The sequence below is a fragment of the Neophocaena asiaeorientalis genome, unplaced genomic scaffold (assembly GCF_003031525.2).
Source record: "Neophocaena asiaeorientalis asiaeorientalis breed wild unplaced genomic scaffold, Neophocaena_asiaeorientalis_V1.1 scaffold648, whole genome shotgun sequence".
NCBI lineage: Eukaryota > Metazoa > Chordata > Mammalia > Artiodactyla > Phocoenidae > Neophocaena > Neophocaena asiaeorientalis.
Window position 1 is genome coordinate 3980412 of NW_020172781.1, and position 6358 is coordinate 3986769.

A 6358-nucleotide genomic window follows, 5' to 3' on the forward strand; every position below is an offset into this window, starting at 1 on the left:
AAGTGTTGACTTCCTTCACATTTCTGCCTCCTATTGGATGTTGTCTCAGTGCCTTCAAATAATTGGGGTTTTCTGGTACATATTTTGTTCAGATTTTATCATTATTTGAGGGAAGGTTAATTCTGCTATTACCACCCCTTATATTCTTTAACCCTTTATTCATCAGGGTACCCCCTTAAGGTCAGTATAATTAGCCCCCATTATTAAGTGGAGGAAACTGAGGCTTTGAAAAAAGTGAAGCCATTTGCCCAAGGTCACATACCTAGTTCATGGCAGAGTCACAATTTGAAACCAACCAAATGACATAACCGTATCCTTGCTGCACTTCATAACCATTCCCAAACATCTTCAGGGTGGCTTAGATTCTAGCCTAGAGCCCACTGGAAAATATCCAAGGATGGGAAGAGGTGAGATCCCTCAAAACCCCTATTCAGGCTAGGGCAGTAGTTTTCAACCCACATCATCAGAATCATTTGCAAAACTATGCAAAATAGAGATGCTAGGCCCCATTTAGTGGATTAGTATCTCTAACAGTAGGGACTAAGGATCTACATTTTATACTGTTTCCTGATGATTCTAATGCCCAGTCAGGGTTAAAAATCCCTCTGGTAAAGGCAAAGTACCTCCCACCAGTATTCCTCTGTCTACTGTAGCTCAGGACTCTCACTTTTCCATCATGCTTCACCTAGGTAGTGATACCAGTGCTGGGGTTAAGGCTGAAGGTTCTATAGTCACTCCACTTAGATCCACATCCTGGCTCTATCACTTGTTAGCTAGGTGGCCTTGGGCAGGTGACCAGACCTCTCTGAACCTTTTGTCTTCTTTCCTCTTAAATGGAGATAATAATAGCAGTAACCTCACAGGGCTGTTGTAAAGATTCCATGAGATAGCGCACATGATGCATTTTGTACAGCACCTGACACCTGTAAGCACTCCACAGACAGTAGCTATTATTATTAACACATCCTCAGCTTTTCTGCCGCCTTGAACTCTGTTCTGTCTCCTACCTAAATCTGACTTGCAGAATTAAACCAGACCTACGTTTTCTAAGGTATTTCAAAATCCCTCTCTCCCAAAAGTTAACCCAACCTCTATCTTTGCCACTGACCCATCCCCACCAACCCCCTCTGCCCTGGAGCAAGAAGCATTTATAATTGAGCCCAGAGCCTGGAAGAACTTATTAGAAGTGACTCAGATGCCCTTGGCCTCAGCTTGTGCTCCTTCTTGCCTATGTTTGGGACCTTCTAGGCCACACCCTCAGTGAAGCCCTGAGTGGCAACTCTGAATACCAGAATGGGGTGTGAAAATCACAAAACCAGACTTAAATTGTTGAAACTAACCACCTCTGTTGCTGAGAGTCAGGCCTGAGTCAGACTCAGGGGAAACTGGGCCCAACTAAGAGAACCCACAGAAGGGATTTCCCTGGCGGTCCAGTGGTTAAGACTCGTGCTCCCAATGAAGGGGGCACGGGTTCCATCCCTGATCAGGGAACTAAGATCCCGCATGCCACACAGTATGGCCAAAAATTTTTAAAAAAGGACCCACGGAAGGCAAGCTCCTAACACCTCATTTCTAAAAGCCAGATAGGCAGCTCGGGGGATATGAGAGGACTCACCACCACCCTCGGAGCTGGCCCTCCATCTGCCAGACTTCGCAGGACTCCTCCCCAGGGAAACCTTTACTGGGTGGCACATGGCCCGCCCCAAGGTGACTAGACCCTCCTGGGACTCTACTGCCATCCAGAAGCGTCCCTCAGCCTCCATCCCGTGTCAGGTCTATAGGTTTTGGTGAACACTGAGGACCAGAGGCATGCTCAGAGCTGGGAATTCTCCTGGGAAAGAAGGCAGGAGGATCCCCCTATTTATTGGGGGTCCTCTATGTGTCAGATCCTGCACATCCTTTATCTTACCTCAGCCACTGTAATGTTGGCTGTTTTCCTCACCACTGAATCCCCAACACCTAGCAGAAGAGACACTTGCTATTTAATTACGATAATAGTGAAATAGCTACCATTTATTGAACGCTTATTACATACCAGGCACTGTTCAAAGTGCTTTGGGTCTCTTAACTCACACAATATTTGCTGGATGAAAAATCTGATAACTACCCTATGAGGCTAGATTCTTTCTTCCTATTTTACAGAAGAGGAAACTGAAAATGCAGAGAGGGAGATAAGATGTGGTCGAAGGGCAGACAGGTAATAAATGGACAGGGGCCAGGATTTGAATCCAAGGAAAGGTGATGACCTGGGAAGTGAAAGATCTGGGGGTGGGGGGCGTATGGTCTGGCTTTGAGGAATGAGATGGGGGTGCAAAAGCAGAAACAGAGTGGACTTTGGAGGAGGCGCTTCTGAGGGAGAAGGAGCAAGCAGAGGCTGGGTGGGCGCTGCGTGGGACAGCCGGCTGGCCGCCTCCTAGAGCAAGCGCTCTGAATGCTGCAGAGGGTGGGTGGGCGCTGCGTGGGACAGCCGGCTGGCCGCCTCCTAGAGCAAGCGCTCTGAATGCTGCAGAGGCTGGGTGGGCGCTGCGTGGGACAGCCGGCTGGCCGCCTCCTAGAGCAAGTGCTCTGAATGCTGCAAGACAGCCCAGTCCACTCCCCTAAGAAATGCTGACATCATGTCCTCAAGGACCACAACCCCTGCCCACAGGAAGGGGTGGAAATGAACTTCAAATTTCATCATGGCCACTATGGGGTCTGCAGGGCTGTAGGGTATGGCTGCTGTCCCAGCAATCATAAACCCCTATTGCCGTAAGCATCTCTGGTCACATCCTCTCCTAGAAGCCCAAAGCTGGGGCAGAGTTTCTGTGTGTGTGTGTGTTTGGTGGGCGGGCAGTGGGGGTGCAGCAGGTGGCTCCGCAAGTGCCACCTGAGATGAGTCACAGGTGACGCCCCAGCCCTGGAGCCTGAGCCTACCTGGGCAGGTAGGAGCATATTGCCAACCCCACCAGTGGTTCTGAGGACACCCACCCAGTTGGTCTCATTTCTAAAATGAGACAGCCGGGGTTGCCTTGTTGAGAAGGCTGCAGGGTTGACCTGCCCTCCTGGGCAGGTCATTCCATGGACCTGAGTTCTCAGGAGAGATAGGGGCCCCCGCAATGCAGGACCTGGGAGGAAACAGCGGTGGCCCCTCTGCCCCTACCTAGCTCATCCCACGGTGACACAAAGGATCAAGTCTGCCCTGGACACTCAGCCCCACCTACCTCAGCCACTGGGACGCATCACAACACATATCACTTCCATGTTTCCTTGACTCATCTGGTCACTTGCTTGTTATCTCCCCCACTGCCCTGAAGCTGTCGCCCATTGCTCCCACTGTACACCTGGGCCGGAGCCTAACACAGAGCAGGTGGTGAATAGGTGGAGCTGAGCCGCAAATATAATAGGGACCACGGGTACAGCCACACCTCTACCTATAGTCTTGGTACTCCAAGGTCCCCCAAACCCCCCCGCACCCCACCCCCACCCTGAGCTGGGCCAGCAGGAAGTCCTGTCCTGGACATGGGTCCCCTTCACCAAGCATCCCAGTGATGCTCCGGGTTCTGACAGGCGCTGTGGCTCTTTCCGAGGTCCCGGAAGGGAGGAGTTGCCTCAGGTGTGACTCAAGCTGCTGTTTGCTGTCTGGGGTTCTCAGGCCCTGCCCCCCTTGCCGGCCTCCCCCGGCCTGTCGACGGAGGAGGCTATTTGCTGACCCTGCAATGTTTCCTGTGGAGCTTCTACAGGGAGGGGGATCCCTTGGCAGAGCTGTTTGGGCTCCACGTGAGCCCCTTCTAGCCTTCATACCACAGGCTTCTCCATCCGGAGCAAGCAAGGACCATGTGGGCATGAAGGAGGGCAAACACAGCCTCAGATTGTTCCTTGAACATCTGTTCTCTCCAATCTCAGGCCCAGCCCTCTGTCAGGCCCTCTCTGCCAGTTATCTTCCTCCTGTGATTTTCCCTTGGGCCCCATTCCTCCCTCTATCCAGCTTCCTTCTGCCCTGCCAAGACGGTTGGGCTGGTTTGAACCTGTCTGAATCCCAGGTTCACACACCTGGACAGGATATCAGTTCTTTTCCAAGAAGCCCTCGGGTCCCATGCAAATCAGGGGGTGTGGCTGACCATACCTCATACCTAATGTCCCAAAGTTATTCAGGGACTGGTCTATTTCCAGCCCACAAGACTCCACTGGAGGGCACCGTGGCCTGATTGCCCAAGCCTCTCTCAGCCAAAACATCCTTACCCAGTGTCTCTGCCCAGCAATCAAGAAGCTGGGGGAAGAGAAAGCACATTTTCAAAGCACCCACTCTGAGTCTGGGCCCTACTGGACCCTTCCAAATTTAAGATCTCAGAATCCCCTAACTCTTCCATAAACTTTTTTTTTAAAAATAAAGTTATTTATTTATTTATGTTTGGCTGCGTTGGGTCTTTGTTGCTGCGTGCGGGCTTTCTCTAGTTGCAGCAAATGGTGGCTACTCTTCTTTGTGGTGCGCGGGCTTCTCACTGCGGTGGCTTCTCTTGTTGTGGAGCACAGGCTGTAGGCGTGCGGGCTTCAGTAGTTGTGGCACGTGAGCTCAGTAGTTGTGGCTCGCAGGCTCTAGAGCACAGGCTCAGTAGTTGTGGCACACGGGCTTAGTTGCTCTGCGGCATGTGGGATCTTCCCAGGCCAGGGTTCGAACCCGTGTCCCCTGAATTGGCAGGCGGATTATTAACCACTGCACCACGAGGGAAGTCCCTCTTCCGTAAACTTTAAATGAACACGTCCTCTGTGTCAGGCTTTATCACTTATCTTTTTTACAACATTCTTGTGAACTATTATTTCCATTTGAGAATTGAAGGGACTGAGGGTCAGAGAGGTTAAGGGACTTTCCCAGGGTTATACAGATAGTAAATGACTCCAAGGTCTGTGCTGATCTCACACCGCCACATTTTATCCCCAGCTGTGGCCTTAAAGACATGCTCAAGGAAAACAAGGTCGGAATTACAGCATTCTCCCCACCTAAACAAGGGATGCAAACTCCAGTGTCTCCTGGACTCCAATAGATAATTTAAATGAGCGAAGCCGTCCAGGTGTAACAGAAAAGGGATGAGTGGAGACTGTGGATAACTGGAGAAGTCACACTCCATCCAAAGGGTGTAGGTGTTACTCAGCTCTAATCAAATGCTGCCATGTGGGACCTTGGGTCAGTGTGGACAGATCTTCCGATTTTCTGAGAAAATCTGGAAATCTGAAACTTTTGTGTGAAATTTGCAAACAAAGGGTATCCACATGCTGGCTGTATCGGGTTGACAATTTGGTGCCCTAGAAGATGCTCCACGATCTTTGGAAGGATTCCATGTCTCTGAACCACCTGGTTTGGAGTTTTGCACTACTTTGGGACCCTCAAGATACCCCTCTATCTGGGGAGGGGAAGCTGGGGGCGGTGAGATGTAAATCATACACATTCAAAAGGCAAGACAGTTGGGGCTTCCCCGGTGGCGCAGTGGTTGAGGGTCCGCCTGCCGATGCAGGGGATGCGGGTTCGTGCCCCGGTCCGGGAAGATCCCACATGCCGCAGAGCGGCTGGGCCCGTGAGCCATGGCCGCTGAGCCTGCGCGTCCGGAGCCTGTGCTCCGCAACGGGAGAGGCCACAGCAGTGAGAGGCCCGCGTACCGCAAAATAAAAATAAAATAAAATTTTAAAAAAGGCGAGACACTTAAGAAAATACACATGGGGGAATTCCCTGGTGGTCCAGTGGTTAGGACTCGGTGCTTTCACTGCTGGGGCCCAGGTTCGATCCCTGGTCAGGGAACTAAGATCCTGCAAGCTGCACAGTGTGGCCAATAGATACGTTAATTAATTAATTAATTAAAATGATTGGGTTTTTTTTAAAGACATATGCTTATGTCACAGGATCACTTGAAGGTCTGAGCCCAACAGTTGCCAACAACAGCATCCAATTCTAGGTAACTTAGGCAGAAAGGAGTTTGTTGGAAGGATGTCTGGAGGCTTAGAGAATTGATGGGTGGGACAGGATCTGAGAATTGGCAGAAACCCTCAGGAGCAGGATGGCTGGAACCACAGCTAAGGATTTCCCCACAAATAGCCTGCTGCCTCTTCTGGACACTGGCGGCCACCTGAAGTCCAGACCACCTCTCCTCCTGTGTAGCCTTCAGCCTGTGCTTCGAGGGGTTTCCTCCAAATGATCCAGCTTGGTGAGAACAGTATTTGATATTTTTGTCCACACAAAATCTGATTTGATCTACAAGATGGATCCTCCAAACACAGGAAGAGGTTCCCGTGCTGGAAAGACAAAGACACACACACACACACACACACACACACACACGCACACACACAAGGTCCAATCCATGGTCTAAGCTGGAAGGGGTCTTGAAGAGCC

The 6358-nt window shown here is 50.9% G+C and overlaps 1 non-coding gene across 1 annotated transcript; it reads left to right on the top strand.

Annotated features, from left to right (window-relative positions):
* The first annotated feature begins 5695 nt into the window (after positions 1 to 5695).
* Positions 5696 to 5767, top strand: TRNAE-UUC (transfer RNA glutamic acid (anticodon UUC)). The gene has a single exon. It is a non-coding gene; the product is annotated as a tRNA-Glu (tRNA).
* The last annotated feature ends 591 nt before the right edge of the window (positions 5768 to 6358 follow it).